The 22,825-nt window shown below is 36.7% G+C and overlaps 1 protein-coding gene across 1 annotated transcript in view; it reads left to right on the top strand.

The window, feature by feature from the left end:
- Positions 1 to 22,825, top strand: part of TENM1 (teneurin transmembrane protein 1) — a 649,978-nt gene that overhangs the window by 167,749 nt on the left and 459,404 nt on the right. Inside the window, exon 3 of the mRNA XM_027716459.2 lies at positions 12,441 to 12,545. The gene's annotated coding sequence lies outside the window, so the exon portion shown is untranslated. The remainder of the gene's footprint in view (positions 1 to 12,440; positions 12,546 to 22,825) is intronic.

Genomic DNA, 22,825 nt, shown 5'->3' with positions numbered 1-22,825 from the left:
GGCAGCAGCTTGAAGGCACACATCAATATTAGTTGATTACTCTCTCTCTCTCTCTCTCTCTCTCATTGTTTCCCCAACACTCTGGAAGCAAATGAGTTATGTTTGATATCAAGGCATTTTTCTACTCTGCTGGCATAAGTATGAGTTTCCTCTTTTCATCTCATCTCCTCCTATCCTCTCTGAAGTTAGAAAAAATCTACCTTACCAAAAGGACTCAGAGCTAGTACCAAATGCATTACAGATATAACATCTATGGATAAAATATTTATTTTAAAGCTTTTTCTTTTGTGAACCTTGATGGTGTCAGAACACATGACCTTTGGTACCTTCTTTTTCAACTATAGGAATTGGGTAGGATTCTGTATTTGGACTTGCACTGTCTTTTCAGAATCACCTTGTGACTAAAAGTAATGTGTAGAATGAGAGTAAACTTCTGTAAGGAAAAAAAAAATAAACAAAATCAGCTTCAAACTCCCAGAAGTTCTTTTCTCAGCGTGGTAGATGAATGTGTGCGCTGACCCATGCAGCTGGTGGTTGAGAGTACAGTCTGCTGAGGTGAGTTCATGTTTTAAAGCAACACAATTTCTCATCATAGCTTTGTTGCTAAGGGATATATCATATTTCTCTTCTTTCCTATTCTCTGTCAGATTTCAAAGACCAACAGGGAAGAATGTTGCATTGCGTGTAGGCATTGCCTGTTCCTGGTGGAGAGTTATGAATGAATTGCAAAAGCAAGCAAAACTTTAAATACGCTGTACAATAAGTAGTTCACTTCCTCTGCTGAGGTAATCCTTACATACACTTCTTATGGTGTTTTTCAGATTTCAGCACTTGTCTTTAAACCACATTTGGTGATTTCATGTTAAAGGAAGCTAATTCAGTAATGTATTACTGCCTAAAATAATCTGCTTCTTACTTTGCACCTTGGTACTCCCTGTGCGTCTCTTTTTTTCTGTACTGGTAGCGTGACTGATCCAATGCAAAAATAACCCTTAAAGGGAGCAATGCTTCATTTCATAAGCCAACTAACTCATCTCTCCAGCAGACATGGATTGACAAGGAAGAGCAAAATTGTCCCCTTCCGTGTCAGCTCAGTGTTAAACTGGCTTAGAAGCAGCCTGAAACTGCATCTGCAGCAATACTAGGAATCTCAAACACCGCAGTGGATTTAAATTAAAAAAAAAAATCTTACCTTTCATACTTCTTTAGCTGTATAAACAACCTGAGAATTTGCTTATTTTATCAGCTCCATTTGGATAAGCACATAAGTAAAATTCTGGAGCCTCAGAAGTAGAGGGGGAGAGCAGCAGAGATTTCCCACACTGAAGAATGCAAACCAAGATTGACATGTGGCTACCCTCTTGTTGTCTCCAAGATTATATAAGATGGGACATTACTAATGGACTAACATGACGAAAAAGTAGCGTTAAAATCCTGTACTGTGTAAAAGGAATTTAATTCTCCATCTGACATTTTTAAGATACCATATTAATAATTTAGCTGAGTTTTAGTAGCCTTTTCAGTAGTAGCCCACTAATGACAAACTTACTTTCTAATGTTTAACGCCTGCTGCGCAAGTGGTGCTTTTAACAAAATACATTTGCTGCAGGCTTTTTGACATGGCCTCACACTGAGATAAACACAATTAGCAGGAGCTATTTAAAATGCTTTTCTCGTGTGCTTGTTTATTAATGGTCTTTTAAGATCTGGTTTTCGTTATTAATTTTAAAGATTGTGTAACAGATTTGATGGTACAGTGAGGGTATGCTATTTAAGTGTTTTACTCTTGAGATATTCCTGGGTCATCTTCTGTTTGTAATAGCATATTCATATACATAGGCTCAAGAATTGACCAGATTGGTCCTTCTTTTAACGTGCTGTGCTGAGAATGTATTGTAGCAGCCCATAGAGAATGAGCTAAAGGACTGCAGGCAGGCTAGCTTACATAGTATAAAAATTTCATTAGAAAGTATTTCCAGGGAATCCTATTTTGTATAAAAAGGCTTATCTTTTCTATATGTCACATCAAAATGGCTTTTAGTAAAAATAGTCCTGCAAAGAATGTCTGCTGAGGGGGGCTGTACTGAATATTCATAACATCTGAGTGCACTGAGACATTTTAGAATAAATATATTCTTTTTAGGTTAAACTAGTTCAGAATATTGTTGTTAATCTTCTTTACATCCTTCCAGGTGGTCTATGTGAGGAAATTTTTGAATTAAAAAAAAAAAAAAAAAAAAAAAAGAAAGAAACTCTGTCCTCACTGAAAGCCCACACTGCAATCTGCCACTAAAATCGGTGGAGAGGCTTCTGTTGGCTTTGTTGAGAACTGGATCTTCTCGGCACTGTTTTGAAGAGGTAAAGGGAAGAACATGCCTCAAAAAGACAAATGGCTGTTAGAGTCCTCGAGGGCAAAGCTCTTGTAAGGTAAATTTTGTGCTCTTCTTTCCTGGCTGACACCTCTGCTGACTGATTGAAACATCTCTACTTACTTTCCTCGCCTTTTACAGGGGTCAGTCTGAAAGTACAGCCCTCGTGGCAGCATCTGAAGGGACACTGCTCCTGGCATGTTCCTCCTTCTGTGCACCTGGGCAAGTGACAACTGTAATTGCTTTCCAACAGTTGGATTTGAGAGAGGCAGAGGGCTGATTTGATAATAGGAAGATCTTAATAAATTGGCATAAACTGAAGCTGTTCAGTTTAGTAATTCAGGTAGAGTAAGTCATCCATATTTGCTTACCTTGGCCTTTCTGCCCAATAGATCCTGCAGCTGTTTGTGAGCAGTTCTGATAAAGATCTATACATGAATATAAGTCAAATGCTCAACCTGACAAATGACACAGTTGTTCAGTTGATTCTGTAGGAACTAAGCATTGCACTTAGGAGGGTGTGCCTGACTATCAGGGCTGATTCTGACACTGAGTTACTTCAGTGCTGGTGGCAGCATCCCAAACTGTGTTTTCCTAAAGAGGCTTTCAGGATGCCATGGATTTCCTCATAAATCAGACCATGCTCTACTTGATACCTACAAGACAAGGCAAATGATGGATAGTTGGCTTAGCTTTGCTCTGGGTGTTATATCCTTTGCTGCAACTGAATTTGTTGATGTTGTGGTTCAGGAACGGGGGAGAGAACAGCATATTCTGGGGAGTATATCAGTAGTAGAAACCACCGAGAATTGATGGAGTGGAGAAAAGGCCCAAAGGAAAGTACATCCCACACTCCTTGGGTGCATCAACATGAAAAGAGGGAAATCAATTTGTTTTCAAACATTTTGCTTCATTTGTAGCACAGCAGCTTTTCGCCACCAGGACTCCAAGCACTATCTTAATCTGGGTCATAACTGCTGAGACCTCATTGCTGTGACAATGCCTGCATCTAAAGCTAATCCCTTGGCTTGAACCCTGAAATTATTTTGAGGTACCCCTACTTCTCTCTATGCTTTTATGTGGCTTTTTCAAAGTGAAAAAGACATAGCTGAGACATCTCGACTGCTGAATAATGTCATTACTTGGTTAATTTTAGTGAGTTGATTTTGGAGGATCTATGATAAAGTATAGCACCCAGAGATATTTATCCTAATAGCTTTAAATATGATATTGGTTTTTCGCTCTCTCTCATATGTTGCTGTGATTGTGTTTGTAGAACAGTAGCCTTCGTCCAGACACTGAGTATATTATTGTGTGAAGTACATTCAGATTTCACCAGAGAGATCCTTTTAAAAAGGATTTGTTGGTATAACAAAACAAAGCATTAAAAAAAAAAGAAAAAAAAAAGGAAAAACATGGTTTGGAGTGTTGTGTAACAATCAGAACTGGTTTCTTCAAGGGATCTGGATTTACTGTAGTCAGGCTACTGAAATCCTACTTTCATTTGAACTCAAATGTCTGAGATGTCTCTTACATTTAAATATTTATAGCTTTGAAGGTTCACCAGGTCTGTAATAAGCACAGGGGAAAATAAATACATTATGCAAAGGGTGATTAGTTTTATCACATAGTCTTCTACAGGGCAGCTGTTTATTTTCAGTGTTCATTTTCTTGGATCAGTCAGGTAGACAGCTGTTCTTTTAGGGCATTTTTGTTAATTTAAGTAACTTCTTTGAATTGCAAATCTACCACCAAATTCACTTCTAAAAATTCAGCCTCCAGCTCATAATTATATCATCAAAAAAATCTTTAGATCACTAATTCAAAAATATCTACTTGTCAGAGGTATTTCAAATAAATGCAAAGCATACACACTCTAAATCATCTGATACATCAATGTCTGTATAAAACTGAATATAAAATGTCCAGGTCTGTTAGGTTTCTAAAAAAAAACCATAATGTACATTATGAAAATTCCCACAAGCCCACAGCCAGCTTGAAATACTGTTGTCTTATATATGTGAGTTCAAAAACACTTGTTAATATCAACGAGCCATTGAGAAGATAGAAATGCGATAAGTGGGAAGTCTGTAATTAATCTTTTCATTTTTTAGATTGCCTTGGACTTTTGCCCTACTCCAGAGGACCTGAGCAGAGTTGTTGGACAGGGAAAGGAAAGGAGTAACTCAGAGTGGGGTGACACTTATCACGCTGTACAGGAACAGGGCTTTTTGGGCATCAGAAGCTGTGAGGAACAAGTGCAGTGTACAAGCCCTGTTTCACCAGTGTAGTCACCCATATAGTCCTTGGTCTTGTAATGAACTCGTTGAAGTCAGTGCGTGACTGTTCAGGTACACATTTTGTATTCAAGCTATCAGACTCGTGCTATAAATATTTGTGCCCCTTTCAGTTAATGTAGAAACATAGATCTCGGCTACTGAAGTTTTATGAGGGCATTACTGGAATGTTGCATTTAAATTAATTCTTTGTATTGTAAAATGCTCAGCTACAGAAAATTTACTCAGTGAGCCTAGGCACTTATGCTGGAATTGCCATCAGATATTTATTGGCTGACATATTTTGACCATTCTGCACCAAACTGTAGTAAACTAACCCTGCAAGTGCAAAATATTTTTATTTCACCATGCACTGCAATTTGTGCCATTATGAAATTATTGCTGAGATATATTGTCCTGCAATACCATCACCTGGAGTGTCTGTTCCCAGCTCAGCTGGGATGGGGATAAGACTAAGGAGAAACAATCACTGTGGTCTGTACATACAATGGTTGTCCTTCCTCCAGGTCAGCAATGCTATCATGGTGCAGCAACTGTGGCAGACACTTAGCAAAAATTACTGGAGGTCAAGGGCAACCTGGCATCACTAATAAAACAGAAGTGTTGTGTATCTGCATTGCTTATTTTATTCCTGGTCAGGCCTTGGAGTTGCTATTGGGCGAGTAGACAGAGACAGTTCTTTGGCAGGGTAATGCCAGGACATGGTATGATGTTTGGTGTATTCCTCTCATCTCCTGAACCCATCTATACATTGATTTTCAGTATCTTGAGAGTGAACCACAGAATATCCACAAATATAAATTGTTGGAAGCTTCAACACATTTGCATTTTCAGCTGCTGAGTCAGGACATACACATGGTGTGTGTTTTTATGGAAAGCACTACTTTGCTTCCCCATTCCAGTGATGTGATTTAGAAGGGTAGATTTCTTGGTGTAATTACAGTCATACCAGGTATAACATGAAGAAAATAAACAGAAGAGTAGTCAAACATGGGCAGTGATCGTGAGTGTTCTCAGTAAACTTCTGGTAACACCTGAAATGTCCCTTAGCAGCACTTTGGATCAGAGCAGTGAATGTTTTTGTTCATTAATCTTACAAGTTGTTCTTCTCATTCAGAGCTGTTACTGGTGTATAGAGGTTTTGGTTCTACTGGAATTTTGGAAGTTGGCAAGAAGAGCGGTTAGGTCTAATAAAAACAAATAGAAGTTCTGATTGTAAAAATAGAAAAGGAATAAGCTTTTAATGTATTTGACTAATGTAATTTTATTTCTTATGTAATTAATAAGCCTTGTGTATTTATTTGTTAGGACTGGAAACTTTTGACAAAGCACAAAAAAAGTTAACTTGGATAATTATCGTTAATGTAATGTCTTCCAATACCAGTTGTTTTAGTTTTGAAATACTTGACGTATCAGAGCAAAGTTAAGATATTATTGTGATGTAAGTACAAATGGTGTTACTCTAAATCAGTACAATGTTGTCCCCACAGTTACTTGTAGGATCATGACTACTATATCTAGCTAATTAATATGCTAATTAGCTGGTTTAAAGATAAAAGTGGTATTAAAAGAATGCAATGAAGAGCTTGTATTTTTCTCTTTTGCTGTGCAAACACTGCTCCCTGCAATAACTTAATGAGGAAATTTGGAAGGAACAAAACTAACAACAAATGAATTAGAAGCTTAACTAATTAATTACATGGTATTGCTGAGACCTTTTAGGTAGGGACTAGCATAAATATGTGTTTAGATTGTCATAACAGCAAATAACAGAGAGAGTGGGAATACTGAGAAAATCTGTTTAGAAATTTAATTTTTCAGAAGCAGCCTAAGCAAGATTTGAATTAAATGGTTATTATTAAAAGCAATTTATGTATTTATAGTAATAAGATTGACAGTTTTCTAAGGTATAAGGATGTAAGCGCTTTGAAGGGAAGAGAGCATAAATAGAAAGAAAAAGGAGTAGCACTTTCGACCAGCCTTTAATGTGTGAGTAGAAAAGCGAATAGTGTTCAAAAACCAAAATCTATATTTGTTCAGCAATAGGCATCCTGAATTTTGAAACTCCTCCAAGGGCTATGAAGGCTGCTTTGGACCTGGCCAGCAAAATTTTAATAGAAAATCTTAATAGTGTGGCACTGCAAGAGGAAAGATCCTTAAGCACAATGACAATGTGCCTTAACTGAGTCTGAAGACCTATTATGGGATAAAATTTCAGATTTCAGAACAAATTAAGGCAGGTCTTTCAAGAGACAGGATGAGAGAGAAGAAGAGGGTGTAGCAAAACAAGAATCTGTGGGTTGGAAAAACATTTTTAGAGCTTTAACTTCTTTATTACTGTTAAATTTCTTGCCTCTAAACACGTTTTCTCAACTGGAGAAAGCCCACATTTGGAGCCTTCACTTCTGTCAGGAAGCCACACAGACTTAAGCTTGTCAAAATCATGACATTCTCCACACTGAGAATGCAATTTGAACTACTGTGTACAGCCTCAGCTGACATCCCTGCTTGATAAAGACAAAGAGACTATCTGTTAATCAGTTTAGTCTGTTACTAATGGGCTTGTTATTAATACAACACTGTTATAGCTAATTTCAAAAGTCACAAACATACAAAAGGAAGCATGCAACAAATCTTCTGTTTTCTTTTGTTTTTATTTAAACAATTCAACAACAACAAAATCTAGCAGCTGCCAAATTGAAGTTAGAAATTGGCTTAAAGAAACAGTAAATATCACTCTGAGAATGGTTTGTATCAATTGTAGAATTTGTTATAGGAAGATATTACTTTTTAAATATTCAGGTAAAGCATCTAGGACTTTTGATTCAAATTTAAGCCTTATCACATAATAAATATTGATCAAGAATTATCTATTCCTAGTCATTCGATATTGAAAACTGAGCTGCATTTGCATTAACAGTGAGCACTTAAATAATCTGAACATCAATCCTCTCTTCCAGAAGGAAAGAGTGTCTCCTTCTTGCTCTCAGCAACCAAGAGCAAGGATGAGTCTCTAAAAGGTGGAATTTTTTCAAAAGAGTTTGAGTGATTTAGAATCCCACTGATATTCTCTTTCTAAAAGTTGGTGCAGTTCTATCCTCTGAATATTCGAACTTATTGAACCAGGGCAAAAATCTGACTATGCTGAAGTCAACAGCTAAACTTCAATTAAATTCAAGTGGTTTAGGACATCACTCTCACAATTAAGCAGATTCTAACAGCAGTTTAAATGCAGTTTTCTGATTTGATTGATCTTTTAGTTTATTCATTTTAGTCAGGAAATGTGTAAGATGCAGTATATTTTTGGTCTTTTTTGCTAAGGAAAAAGGTTTATGCATTACATCTATCTGTTTTTATCCTCATAACTTTGCAACTGTTTTGAAACACATTTCATGGAGAGATAGAGCTCACAAAGACACCAAGTTCCTAAAACATGTGTCTCAGTCTGATTCCTAATCTATAACACATGTCAGTCTTTGACATATTTAGTTGTCAAGCACCAAGGGTTGGGTGATGAGCCCCTATCACTACCTTTATAACTGCCCCCACTGAGGCTGCAGTGTGTGCACTCTTCATTAGACAACATCTACTGCACAAAGGAGAGAAATGTGATCACTGTTTGCACTTGGGAAATTTAGTCCTGAACTACTTGGATGCCAAGGTATCCATGAAAAATTAAAAATTAGACAGTGAACCAGACTTCATGAGTTCTCCATTCAAGATATTTCATGTTTCAAATACTGTGGTTTCATGCTTGGGTCAATCTCATTATTTTTTTAAAAAGAAATTGTTGAAGATAACTTTGGATGAGATGAGAGCTCATGCAAATTGTGTTTATATATATTTATATTTTAATGTGAGCTACAGCTGGCTTTGTATCTCTATAGATGGTTAACTGTAGAACTGTCAAAAAGGAAATAAAGGGAATTCACAAAGTGGAACAGACTTTGAAGCTTAGGAAAGAATATATTTAATGAAATAAATCCACTTAAAAGGCAGCATTACATAAAACGTAAAATAGTCTAGGTTAGGAATCTCATTAGCTTTGAATAAACTCAGACCTTTGCTACAGAGCCAGCCTGGTATGGCCTAGATGTGGCATTAGATAGGAAACATCCTAGGGGATAATGCTTCTTTAATAAAGATTCATATCCTACATGTGGTTTTATCTCCCTCCTCATAGATTTTTTTTTCCTAAATTTAGTTTTCTTTATCACTCAACGCTATCAATTTAAACTGGGTACATTTTTAAGCTTTGGCTAATATTATTATGAAAAATGAAACTCTATTTAAACTTTGTGGCATTTTTATGTCACCCACAGGGTCTCTCTGGTTTGGGGATTGTATCTAAATCACCAGGTTTTAAAATACATCTTCTGTATGAATTCAGCTAAACTTGGGAATGACTGGTATTTCTTAAGTGAAAGATCTCTTGTCCCCAGTGGTGGTTAAAGTCAGAGCTGTCATCTTTGAATTATTTTATTTCACGAGCTTTTAATCATACCCCAAGGACATGTCAAGCTCTCACATGCTCTTTCTTTCAAGTATATTCTTACACAAACACATGCTGTGGAGGAGATGCTGTCATTTCTTCTCTTGTTCCACTCCAAGCTCATATTCATCATGGTAGGGTAGACTTATAAGAAATCTAATATCACAGGAAATTGCAATTTGGTGAGGTGTGGCACTCTTTTAAAGGTTCAAAATCCTGGTGGTTGTGAAAAAATAGCTAAAGCAGCAAAGACGATACTGGCAGTAAATCAAGCAATGCAGTCGCACTCTAAATAAATATTGAGTTTTTTAGTTAGACAGTTAGTTCCCCTCAAAATTATCTTTGTGACATTTCTGTGAATGTAAATTAGTGTAAGACATTGTGGGATTTGTTTTACTATATACTTCACCACTTTATTGAATTTTCTATGCCTGAAGCATCAAGTACTGTATTTATAGTCAAGCTATTCAACAATTTTGATATTTTTTCTGTTATTTTTCTCATGGATCCCAACCAGAGTGTTCTTTTGTCTCACAGCACAAAATCTGTATGTCCCAAGGGTTCACATATTTTCAGAGGGGACCTAACAGTTAGACTGTCTTGCTTTTACTGCTCAGGATAAGATATTGTCCTTTTTTGTTTCTGGCAGGTTTTGCTACAAAACTGTAATGATTCCTACTGTGATTGTTGTTATTTTTGTATTTGTTATTTTTATAGCTTCATAGGCAAATAAATATTAGGCAAGGACTCAGTATCTGGGTCTCATTTAGAACACCAGGCTCTAAAATTGCCTCCTGAGAAACTAGTAATGTCTTCGAATGGCTGTGTATTGAATGATTGACTTAAAGTTCCTTTGTCCTAAAAGGGTAGTGCTGCTTGGAGAGCTTGCAGTTTGCAAGCCATTTTTGAAATGTGCACAGAGAAACCCGGTAGTTGTATTTAAAATTATTTATTGATGGAGAAGCAAGTGAAAGACTGATATTTGGACCAAGAATTGTTTTCAGGAAGAAATAGCCTGGTTTCCCCTTAAGCTCATTTCTGAATTTTCTATAAACCTATAAAAATTTCTGAGGCTGAATTGCCAGTGTTGAGCATTGTTGCTTTCTGTCTGTGGGATGTTGGAAACGCACAAAGATGTCCTTACCTGTATGTTAGGACTTTAGCTTTGTAGCTGACAGTGTAGCCTGCCTCCACTTTGGGTGCCAGCTCTGTATAAATCAAAACTCCCAGTACTCACGCTAGCCTTCATCTAGTACCTCTATCATCTGCCTTTGCACCTAATAAAGAGATATCATCTGTCCCTTCTGTGTTCTAGCACAGGCTGAGGAAAGGTGGACATAGCTGGGCAGTAGAAAGGATCTTGCTAGCACAGGAACCACTAGAAGTGGTGGGGAGCACGATGCAGACACTGATCTGAGTGACTCTGCTCAGCTTGCCTTGCATGAGAAGGTTGCTCTCCGTGCCTCATCAGCTGTGCCTGGTCTGCCGTGGCTCTGGCACAGCCTCTCTGCACGTCTGTGCTGCGATATCCTGGCTTCTGGGAGAGCATAATGGGGCAGATGGGTGTGATGCACAGAGATCTAATCTCGTCGTTGCAGGTTTTGTTGACACAGTCTCTATGCCATGCAAAGAAACTGCCTCTGCTTCCCATCTCCGGCAGCTTTGCAAGCAGACTGTCACATACACATTGTTGTGCCTTTAGCTAATCAGTTCTGGAAGGGAAACTGTATATGAGGTAATCTGACTGAACCAAAGCTTTGCTGTTGCCTGCAGCTACGTGGATTAGGTCAAGAGGAAAATTCAAAACCAAATATGTTAATTGGGGAAAGACTTTAAGGTTTCTCCAACACTAGCCAGGCTAGACCTTGAACTTGGGTTTTCCATTTTTGTATTGTCCTCATCTTGACCAGAAATTCCCTCTTCATCCTAAGAAATGCTTCTGATTCAATGCTTAGAGAGACATTTCGTTCTCCAGAAAAGAAAGTTTAATGAAAAATATTGCTGTCATAGACTTCAGTATAGTCTTTAAAACTGCCATAGCATCCTACAGCCCTCAATTAACAAACAATAAAAAAGGCATTCAACACCCATACAGACTATCATTATGAAAGGAGCTTTTGCAAATCAATGGTCTTACAGCAGTTCCAAATGCCACCTTCTACATAGGTTTTAGATATATTTGACACATTAAATAATAGCAATGTATGTAATTGAACACACTTAATGATAACTACTTGCCTACTACAGAATGTCTATTGAATTCAGTGGCCTTGTTTGACTGAGGTCATGGTACATAAATTTTGTTGTAATCCCAAATTAAACTTACATATACTTGTGCAATAACAGCAAAGTAAGAAAATGAAACACAGCCTCTTCCCCAGTGCAGCTTTGACAGCTTGGAAAATTACAGCTCTGTTGGTCAGATTAGTTACACGTAGAAGTTATTGCTGGTCCATTGTATTCATGCCAGTTACTATATAAGAATCTGGGCCTGTGATCCTTTAAAACACAAAATGTAATTCTCAGAAAAAAATTTTACTGATATTCTGAGATGTATCTGAGGTTTTTTTGTTCTGTATGTCTGAATAAAGATTTCTAATGCAAAAATGTCTTATTTTCAGAAATAAGGAAGTTACTAATACTCTGGGTTATTTTATTTTTTTTTTTGGTTATTTAGTTGTTGCTTGCCCAATACTACAACATACAACCTCTGACTCTTTAAAAATTGCTTTTATGGTTTACTTTTATGGGTGTTTTTATGTTGAGAGCCTTTGCCAATCTTGAGAGAAATGAAATTTCTTTTGCTATCTTTTGTCTTGAAGAGTGAATTGTTTAGCATTATGCCTTGGTTGCCTTTGAGTCCTACTGCTGTGTAGTGTCTGTACTCTGCCATCCATTTATGGGGCAAAGAGCAGCATAAGAAAACAGTATTTTGAATGTTATAAAAAATGGGAAGATGTTTAGGTTTTACAGAAGACAGTGCTTTTTAACTATAAATCAAGTAAATTTACTTTAAATAAGTAAATTCTGACATTACTAGTCATCAGTGGACTACTTCTCTAGATGAGAACTACTGCAATCAGCACTTGTTGGTTCTCCATACCTCCCTGAAACCTTCTGTTAATAATTTTATTTCCAACATGGTTTGACTAAATATCGCATACCTGTTGAAATCAAACATGAAGAAATATGGTAAAATCTGCCTAAAACAGTATATGTGAACTCTCTCTGCTAGTAAAATTAAATTATTAATGGTTTAATTTCTTTTTTTTTTTTCCACAGGATCTGAGGTTCCAATTAAAACCGTGTTTGGGCCATTGCTTTGCCTGCCAGTACTTAATCTTTTCCGAAAGCCTCATCACTTATCTAAAAGAAAAGAAAAACGAGGTAAGGAGAAAAAGTAATGAAATGCAGCATAGCACATCTGTCAAAGGAATGGAAAGTTGCTTTAAAAAAAAATCCAGGATCAATGGCATTAAAAAATTATTTGTTGAGCACTAAATGTGTTCATGTTTGGCATCTTAATTCTAAAGGATCTGTAACTACCATTATGTTCTTGCATACACTGAGGGTTTGGTTGGTTTGTGTTTGAGATTTACCTTTGATGTAGCCACGGGACACAAATGACTGATAGGAATAGTTGCTAAATGCACCTCTTTGTACTATGGAGTCTTTTGTAAGATTGTTTGACATCTTGATGCTGAACCTTTGAATATAATTAACATTTCTGAAGTTATTTAAAATTCACTTCTGGGTCAGTCTAGATTTATGTTCTTCAAATACGCTTAATGGGTAGTGTATTAAATGACTTAACCCATTTCAGCACTTGGAGCTTAAACTACCCTTTGTTGTTTATAAGAGCTCTTTCCAAAATACCTGGAATTGACTTTTGCTATGTCACTTAGGATTGCAATAATATACAACAAGGCAGGCATAACTAGAGGTGACAGAGAAGAGTAGTAAAGTGATTTAGCCCTGACAGGATAAGGATGTAAGGCAGATAAGGTGTGAAAAATATGAGCCTTTTCGGAGTTGTAAAAGAATAGCCTGCAGTGGCCACTTCTGCAGCTGGTGCTGACATTCACCAGGAGAGAATACTGGGGTCTGAGCTCTTACTTTTTTCTGTTCACTCATTTTTTCTGTGTTCTCAGATTTCTTGCAAAGGTCAGGTTCAAACTAATATTAGCTGGTGTGGACCAGCGTCAATGGCTTCTTAACCTCAAGGCCCTCATATGAAAACCAGCAGGCTAGAATGCTAGTTGGCTTCTCACCTTTTCAACATAAAATATCGTGTATTTGGTTTGGGAGTGTTAAGCATGCATCTTCTCTAGAATCTCTCTCAAGGACACTATCTATAATTTTGCTTTTCAAACTGTGTAAAGAGTGTTATTAAGTAGCTGGGAAAAAACATTGACTCATCAGACCCTGGATGACCATTGGCCACACAGAAAATAGCCAGTGGTGGTTGTCAGTAATAAGTAAAACTGGGTTCAGGAGGTGTGTTTTTAAAGCACATGTGTTGCTGAGAGAGAGTTGTACCTCCAGATCCAGAGTTAACAGTATGCATAATTAACTGTTACAAACATTCCTAAAATATTTTCTGCAATTGCTATCAGAAACTACTCTTACTGTGTAGATTGTTGGATTTGCTATGTAAATCCTTGAGGCTTGACAAATAACTTCCAGGTTTCTGAGTCCTGTCTTGCTAATGACTGTGACTTACAGCACAGTTGTCTTGTAGATTGCCCATCTAGAGTATCATTTATTCTAAAATTTCTCATTTTGTTGGTCCCTGAGATTGAAAAAGATGATGAAACCAAAAAAAAAACAACTGTGCAATTTATTAAAAATTACTTTCTGCCATTGCTTGTGGAAACAAGATGGGCTGCTTAAAAAGAATTAGTTACCAACAGGGTCCATCTTAAAAAAAAATTAAATTTAATTAAAACTACTTTTAATAGGATTTGAAAAAAATACACTTCATTTGTCTGTAGGCTCTTCAATTCCTTATAATTGCATTTCAAAGCCATTCTTTCAATAGATAAACATCTGAAATTTAACATCCTAAAGATTCTGCTATATTTTTTTGTTTAAAAAAAATTAACTTTTTCACCTTCCAAACCTTCCACCCTCCTCAAAACCCTGTCAGTGAGGTACATTAACAACTTAAAATGGATAATCCTAGTAATTATTAGCTTCTTATAAGCATAATTATCTTATGATGAGTGTGGATGATATGAAAAAAAAAGCTTACACTGAAATGGTGCCTAAAAAGAGTAATGTGCTAACTATGTATGCAGCTTAATTGGGACCCCTACTGATACTGAAAACAGTCAAAATTTTGTTGTGGTTTCAAACAAAAACAAGACTTATATGATTACAGTGATGTGTGAGTGGTATATCTGTGTGTCTGTATTCCCCAGTAATATTTAACCTGTTCACTGACATAAGGGAATAAGGGATTTTTTAGGCCACGACTGACTTTAACAGGAAGATATTTTTGAAAGAAAATTCTTCCTAAGAATCTAGCGAAAATACTTGGCTTTGCAAGAAAATTAAAAATAGGATATTTATAATGCCCTGACTAAGGGAAGGCCACTTCATCAGCTTCTCTAAAAGATTCTATCACAGAAAGAGACCTAATTAATGTGCCAAGATTGGACACATATTTTAGTCAGAACCTGCACCTTTCAAACATGGGTGGATCCACACTGAAAATTTGTCAATTCAGGGAATCGTCCCAGGGTTCTGCTCAGGAAATCAGACTGTTTTCCTCCTTGTGTGCTCTGAACACCTCCCTCTTTCTCATGGTACATATATCCTGTCTCTCTGTAAGATGCTGATATTTGATACGAAAACCAGGGGCTGAGTCCTGCAGCAGTAGGAGCATTTGCTTTCAGGCTATAGCTTTTGTGTTTAAAACCAAAAACCGTTATTGTACGTGTGTTTGGCAGGCCTTGTGCTTTATGGCTTATTATATTTGCAGTTTTAACTGTAAACACAGAAAAACATCTGTTTTGCTTATGGGGCAGCTTATTGTTCTTACTGAACAGTAACGAACCTTATGCTATGGATGAAAGAATTTGATTTATCTGTGTGATTAAGTGTAGTAGGTGTGTGATTACACAGCACCCTCATAAACCATGTCTTACACTGTGATTTTATAAATTCCTGTTGGCTTGTACAATCAGGGAAGGGTTTTCCATTGAAGTCCTTAGGCAGATGCAATAGATGTCAACACATGACTTGACAAAGCTATTGCCAGGTCTGGATAGTATTACAGGCCTTCAAGATGAAATCTAGTCTCCTGGATAATTTGTATAATGGATCTTTGGGGTATCCATACTTCCAAGATGCATGTGGGTTTACATGCTATAAAAGATAAAGCATGCTCTGCAGTTTCTATTTTAGATATAGTACCATTTAAAATGCTTTAGGCTTCTCCTCCATACAGTGGATGGTTTGCTCTGAGGATCTTAAACATTCATTTCTACTGGTTCTCATATCATAGATTCTCTATTAATATTGCCATAGTGAAATAGGAGACTGACTGCTGGGAATCTCCAGGCAATCAATGAAAAATACTTTGCAACAACACTGTCCTTTTCACTTTCATTAAAGGTTGTGAAAGCAATTTACAAACATTAATAACACATTACGGTAACCTCCTGAATCTCTGTGAGCATTCAGTTCTAGAAACTTTTAAACTAAGATAAAAATAGGTAACAGCTATGCTACAACAGTGGAAACTAGCCATTCCTTTGCTGGCCTCCATTTTTTTTGGGACCCTCTTGGACATCCATAAAGTTTTGTTTCAAAAAATGCTCTTGGGTTGCAGCTTCTCAGCTCTGGACTCTACGTTTTGAGGATAAGCTTTGATTCTTCCATCAGGGATCTACTCTGTCTTGAGCCTCTTTTTAATAACTTGATCTAAATTTTGAGTGAGTCTGAAGAATCAAAAGGAGACAGAGACACTAACCAAAGATGAAACACAGGTTCATTGAATTTCCTGAGAATAAAATCAGCTTCCTAGTAGCAGTATTCACTTTGCCTATGTATAGAAACATTCCTAGAATAATTGTGTTCAATATTCAATTGGTTTTCAGAGGTTAGACCCAACTGTGCATTATTGATAAGGAGGAATAGCCAGCTATTCAAATGTCAAATAGCAAAGTCTTAGCTGAGTTTGACGGGTTTTTTATTTTAATTTTTTTCCTTCTTCCTCCCTCCCCTATAATCCCATAAATTGTTTGCTTTACAGTGTATTTTGTATGTTAACATAAAACTTTGATTCTACAATTACTACACCAAGATGGTTTAATGTAGGGTAGTAACTACCGAATTATCCAGTGTAGGAAGTGTCTGCCATATTATGCTTGTGTCTCATCAACTTGTCTCACTGGAACAGAACCTCATTCCAACTTTCACCTAAAAATGCATTAGCAGTAGCCTTTGTAGGCACATTTACAGAGTTAGTGCAAGTTGCAGAGATACCAGACTAGACAATAGTACACTTTATTCCTTATTCTTTTGTGCAGCAAAGCCTCATTCTGAAATCAGTGGAAATCCATGAGGTAAAGGTGACATTTTTCACATTGTCTGGTACTATAAATCACATGCACGTGCACCCTTCCAGTTGAATTGGGATCTCGGAGACTCTCCTTGTTTCTACTTATAACATCAAAAAACAGTTTTTAAAGATATAATTAAAGCAGTTCTTGGAGAAAACTTGAGTTATCAAGCAGTGAAATGTCATTATTCCTTTAATTATGTACATAAAATAAAAAGTCAGAGTTGCTATAGAATTCCAGCAATGCAATTTTTCAGTAATGCACAGTGGAGACAGTTTCTTGCAATATTACAAAGTTCTGTCCTTTAAGATAAATGTATTCCTATGCAATTCAAATTATTTTACAATCTTTAAAGTCTCATTTTACAAATCACTAATGTATTAATTTGACTTAATCATCTGTCTGTGCTTAGTCTTGACAAAGCACGTACGTGGTAGAGATGTTTCTTGCTTCTTCCACCATCTGTAAATCAGTGAATCAGTAACAGGAGAGATAAAATGAACAATTCAAAAGATCAATGCTGACCAAAGATCAGAGATACTTACAGTGTTATTATGTTTTTTGGGTTTCTACCAGTGGACCATGATTTTATAGATAAAACATATTTTGAAGTAAATAGAGCTGACCACTGTATACTAAAAAAAATAGTAATATGTGCTTTTGCTAGCACTAGAAGGATTGTGTAAATACCTTCAGGGATGTGTTTTGCTAGCATCAGAAAGGCAAATGATTAAATATATATCTTTTGCCTGACACATTTCACTTACACTTCCACAAAAGTAATCATAACCTGTTCTTTCTGTCTTTTGGTTGTTAATGCTTTCCAGCAGAAGGAAGGCCTTGTGACACCAAACAGATGCTCCCAGGCTATGTGAGTGCTGCTGGGGCTGAGCACGTTGGTACGTGACTTAGAAAAAAAACAGCACTGAGACTTCCTCCTTAGGCTGTCAGTGAACAGCAAGGCTACTTCAAGGTACTAGAGGGACTCAAATCATTTTAGGCACAAGGGCTAAAAGATGCCTTTTATCCTGGTGAAATCCTACCACAGGCTTTCAGCAAGATGGCAGTTACCAGATTTTTTGCTCAAACTTCCAAGCATGTTTGTGCTTCACTGTGTTCTAGACTGGGTCATGAGGCAGGGGAGCACAGCATTCCCTCTGCTCCTCCATAGTATACGATTATTAAAAGACTGATGTCCAAGTTCAACTTCACTCAAGACTACACATAACAGTATAATAATATTAATAATTTTATTAACATTTTTTGTAACAGCTAAGAAAAAAATTATATCAGAATTAATATTATCAGCATCTCTCTTTAGTTGCAGCAGCCTCTGCTACAACTCCTCTTCCCTCTATTCCCAGAAAAACTATTTTTTGGTTTTCTTGGGTTCTAAGTATTACACAGCTTTCAGGCAGCTGAAAGTTCTGTCTCTAGAGATTTAGATAAAACCCTGTGTAAGTAGAGTTAATCCCTGGTAGGTATTCTTCCAAATCTTAAAACTATAACTGTGTAGTCATGTCAAAGTAATTTATTTTTTTGTTTAACCTAAGTAGCTAAGTACTTGGGAAAAAAAAACCAAACAGGTGCTGCAGGTCAGCACTTAGGTAGGTGAAAAAGTATGAACAGTGGGAATGAAACACTGTCTTGGTGGCATAATCCCTTGTGGTACATGTTCATTTCAGCTGAAAAAACATCAAAAATTATAAAATGGTGTCAAATATGGAAAAAACTGTACAGAAACAAACCAAGACAGCATGTTTAAGCTCTTAATTTAATTACTGCAGATTTATTTTGATTTGTATCTGAAACACAGCAGGCAAAAGACAGAGATTGCATTTGCTGGAATAAAAATAGATAATTTCAATGCAGTCAACTTGTCTCTCTATTTTCAGTTCCTTTATTTAAGGAGGTTTTTAATCTCATTTTCATCATAAAAAAAACATTTTGAGAAAGTAATACTGGATACATCCAAATTGGTTTAGTAGGATGGTTTGTTCCTTATTGCTTCTAGAGTTTAGGGTCAGCAACTTGGGGAAATCTAGATTTTTCAGATTACTGTCCCTGACTTCTGAAATCCTCTTAGAGACATTTGTTCTCTCGCATCCCCAGTGTCAGGAAGACTCTTTCTTTCAACTGCATAGGTACAGACTCACTACAGTCACCCACCTCTCAGTTTCCATCATGTATAAAGTGTCTAAAATTTGCAGTTCCCTCACATTTGTCCAGTGGATCTCTGCATATGTGCAGTCTGGCTGTATAAGTAGGAAGGGGAAATTTCAAACCTGTCTTGGTGCATCTTAAGCAGAGTTCAGGCAGCAGCACTCAGACATCAGCATGCTGGGCACTTGGCCATGCCTTTGCTCAGTGCTCTGCCATCCCCAGATCAGCCTGAGGCAGGGCATGGCTGCCATCATTCCTTACTCACAGCACTCCGAGATTCCCTTCCAGGGATCTGATGGCAGAACTGTGAGAGCCATCAACTGTTAGAGAGCAGAAGTGAACTTCTAGAAGAAAGGTTACTTGCCAGGAGAAGTTGTTTGAGGACTTGACGTACACATTCACATTTTGCCTGCCTTTTTCTCCTCTCAGTCTCTTTAAAATACAGTTACACATTCACTATCCGGGAGGGAGGGACAGGAATAACTCTAAGTGTTGGTGTAGAAGGGCATGTGGGTATATGCTCTTAGTAAGTGTGCTGCAAAGAACAGCTTCATGGCAAAGAGCAGATTTGGCTAAGAAATTGTCCTTTGGTGGTCCCTGCAGGGTGTCAGATATATAGCAGGCTTGATAACACTGCATTGAAATGGGGGCATTCAAATTCATGCGTAGACAGCTATACCAAATAATACTGTATGGACATTATAAAAGTCATTTTGAAATGGAAGTACAGACAGATCAGGGGAAAAGATTGAATTATAATTCAATGATCTCATATTTATAAATTATCTAGTATCAATAACACTTTAAAATGGGATTTATTTGCTTTAATAATTCATGGAAAGTTCACAGTAGGTAATTTATTAATAATACAGTGTCATCAGTATGGATTTTGCCCAATTCCTATTTCTATTCTATTGAGCCTACTGATCTGTTTTATGGCAGCAGCAAGAAGCTCAGTTTTAAACAGTGAAAGGAAGCCTATTACCTTGTTTTCAAAATAAAATATGGGCAGATCCATGGAATACAAAGCTTCAGTTTGAGGTCAGAAATAGCTACAAACATAAAAGGAAGCACACATTTCTGTTTAGATGGACGCGAAAGGTCACTATGCAGAAAAATACTGGAAGGGTGCATGCACTTGGATTTGAGTCACACCACTAAAAGCAATGGAATGACTTTCATACTACTTATTGGTATAATTTTCCTATTAAGACACTTGATTGTTCTGCTGATTCAGAGCCAGAATATACAAGCCCTCTGTTAAGGCAAACCCATATCACATTGGAAATGTACCATTTGCAGTGTGTTTAACAAATTCTCTAATATTTTGTTACTTATTTCAGCTCTTCCATATACTCTTAGTACATAAATTAGCATTGTCATCACAAGAAGTGTGTGTGTATTGGTTTGCAAATAGTGTTTTTGTAGCAGTAATAGTCAACAGGAGGGCTTATTTATTTATTTTTTTTTAAGATTTTTCTATTGTTTTCAGCAAATAGGTTTCTCAACTTGCAATACTCTGACATTGCATCTGAAACAATTTGTTGCAGAGCAGCAAATCTTGGTGTTTTCAGGAGAAAAGCCAATATCTGTTTAGCGTTATTGCTAAAGGGATTAAGATTGTAGTTCTTAAGAAAGTAGATCTGTTTATTCCCCTGAGAAGATCAGAAACAAATATGCACCAAATAAGTCATTCCGACTATGATGATTTCATGTAAGCACACTAAGTAAAAAATTGATAGAAATTGGAAGCAATGGAATTGGCTGATTAAGTCCATATCCAGAACTGCACACTGTAACAGCACAGGTGATTTTCTGTTATACTCTGCTGCTGTTGATACCATCATTGGTGGCTATCACAGTTTCTGCCATGGACGTGTGTGTGTGTGCAGCCCATCTGCTCCATAGGTTTTAGGAGAAAGGAGCTGGGAAACTCCCGTTGTGATTATATTTTGTAGTGAAGGATGCAGTGCACTGAAGGCACAAAATAATGTTCAAAGACAAATGGGTGATGGAGTAAAAACTAAATCTCAACAGTGTTTTCTTTGATTTGTGTTGCTGCCATAGTGGATAAGTGCGGGAGAACTGGTACAAGAATGTGCAGATGAGGTTTGTGTTTGATATTTAGCACTGTCAGTTTGAAACTGCTGGGAACAGTAGGTCCCACTGTTGGTGGTGGCTGCAGCTCCTGGCTCCCCTCGGAGTCATGTGAGAGAGGAGGCGTATTTATCCCTTGCTTTCACACAGAAATGGTATCTTGTGGTTTTGTGCTGTCTCAGTCTCACATGGGTAGCTGTTAAATCTGGTTATAGAGTATCCATCAGTAATAATCAACCATTTTATGGTAAAACAGCAAAATTATTTTGGAATCAGATCTCATGACTTTTAAAACGTATTTTACAAAACTGATCTATGTACTTCATTAAATAATATTTTCTCCAAAACTCTCGTTTCTGATTAAGATATTACATCTGCGTCTGCCTGAAAATCTTTCTGACATTCCGTTTGCCAGTATTTTGTGTAAATAACAAGCAAGCTTGTTTACAGGAGGATCCCTAACAGTTTTCTGTTTATGGCTGTATAGAATCTTACCAATTCTATAGGATTTCTTGTCTGGGACAGTTTTCAAACTTACCTGGTACAAATCTTCTAATGGTATCATGAGATAACCAGTATATATGAGGTATGATAGTATTTTATAGTTGTTCTTTAAATCAATACATTTTCACTTTTAGAAAAATCAAGATGTTTAAATAAAAGTAGAAATGTTTTTATGGAATCACAGTAAATGATTCATTTAGATGCTGATTTGTTTTCTTCTGGTCTGAACATTGCTTTCATGCAAATGTCAGGCATTAGACTAAAACATGCATTGTATGTATCCTTATCTTGAAACCTCCCCTTATCTAATGATAAAAGGTTTTCTTACCCTGTGTATTAACTGAATCAACCTTATTCAAATGTGTGTGTGTGTGTGTGTTTACATTTCAGTGTTTAGGAGTATGTAAACACACTGCATTTCATTTATAGGAATGCTGTGCTAACTTCAAATACAAAAGCAGTGCTTTGTAGTAAGTCCTTCTGCATCCTTCTCACTTTCACATACATTAAGTACAAACCATTAAAACAGCAACCTAGTTAGTATGAAAGAGATTTCCAGAAATATATCACCATATAATACCTGCTCTGTTACATCTGCACATCGTGAACTGGAGGAGAGGAGGGAGAAATTTATTTTTAAATCCTTCTATCAAAACTGTTACTGATCTTCAAACATTTGCCTTTTTATTCTTTCCCTTACCAATTGCCAGCCAATGGACAAGGACACACTGTATTACTACTTTGTGTGATTCATTCCTCATAAAACAATCTGTTCTTTTAGTAGCACTTGTTATTAATCAAGGTTTTTTCCCTGCATTAGAGTCGTTGTTGGCTCAATCACTTCAGTATATGCAATCACTAACTTTTTCCATTACACTAGTGAGTAGGTGCTCTTATATGTCTGTCAAAGGGATGCTGGTACATTTAGTATGATGCTTTGCAATTTCAGTAAGAACAGTAATGGTTGAAGTGTGATTGCTTTTTTTTTTTCCTTTGAGAGGAAAAAAAAAGTGTTACATGTTCTCCTCAGACAGAGAATAGGAAAAAATGATGGAAAGTTCCAAACTCAATATATTTTTGAATCATTAAAATGTTCAAAAGTACCAAGGAATACTCTTGCAGAATCCATCATCCCCTAATATAACTTCAGAGGCCCTGGATGGACTTGCTTATCCTAATAGAATGTTGAAAAGGATAAAGTATAAATTTTGTACAATAGTCTGTGCATTTGCAGAGCATAGCACAAAAATTCTCATTCTTACAAATGAAATGGAAGAGGAGGAGGGAGGTTGTGTGTACATAAAACCTTTAGTGACATTGTATTGTTTTCTA

The sequence above is a fragment of the Pipra filicauda genome, unplaced genomic scaffold (genome assembly GCF_003945595.2).
Source record: "Pipra filicauda isolate LSUMZ 115617 unplaced genomic scaffold, ASM394559v2 scaffold58_size5111680_pilon, whole genome shotgun sequence".
Taxonomy (NCBI): Eukaryota; Metazoa; Chordata; class Aves; order Passeriformes; family Pipridae; genus Pipra; species Pipra filicauda.
This window is presented reverse-complemented; position numbering and strand designations above follow the sequence as displayed.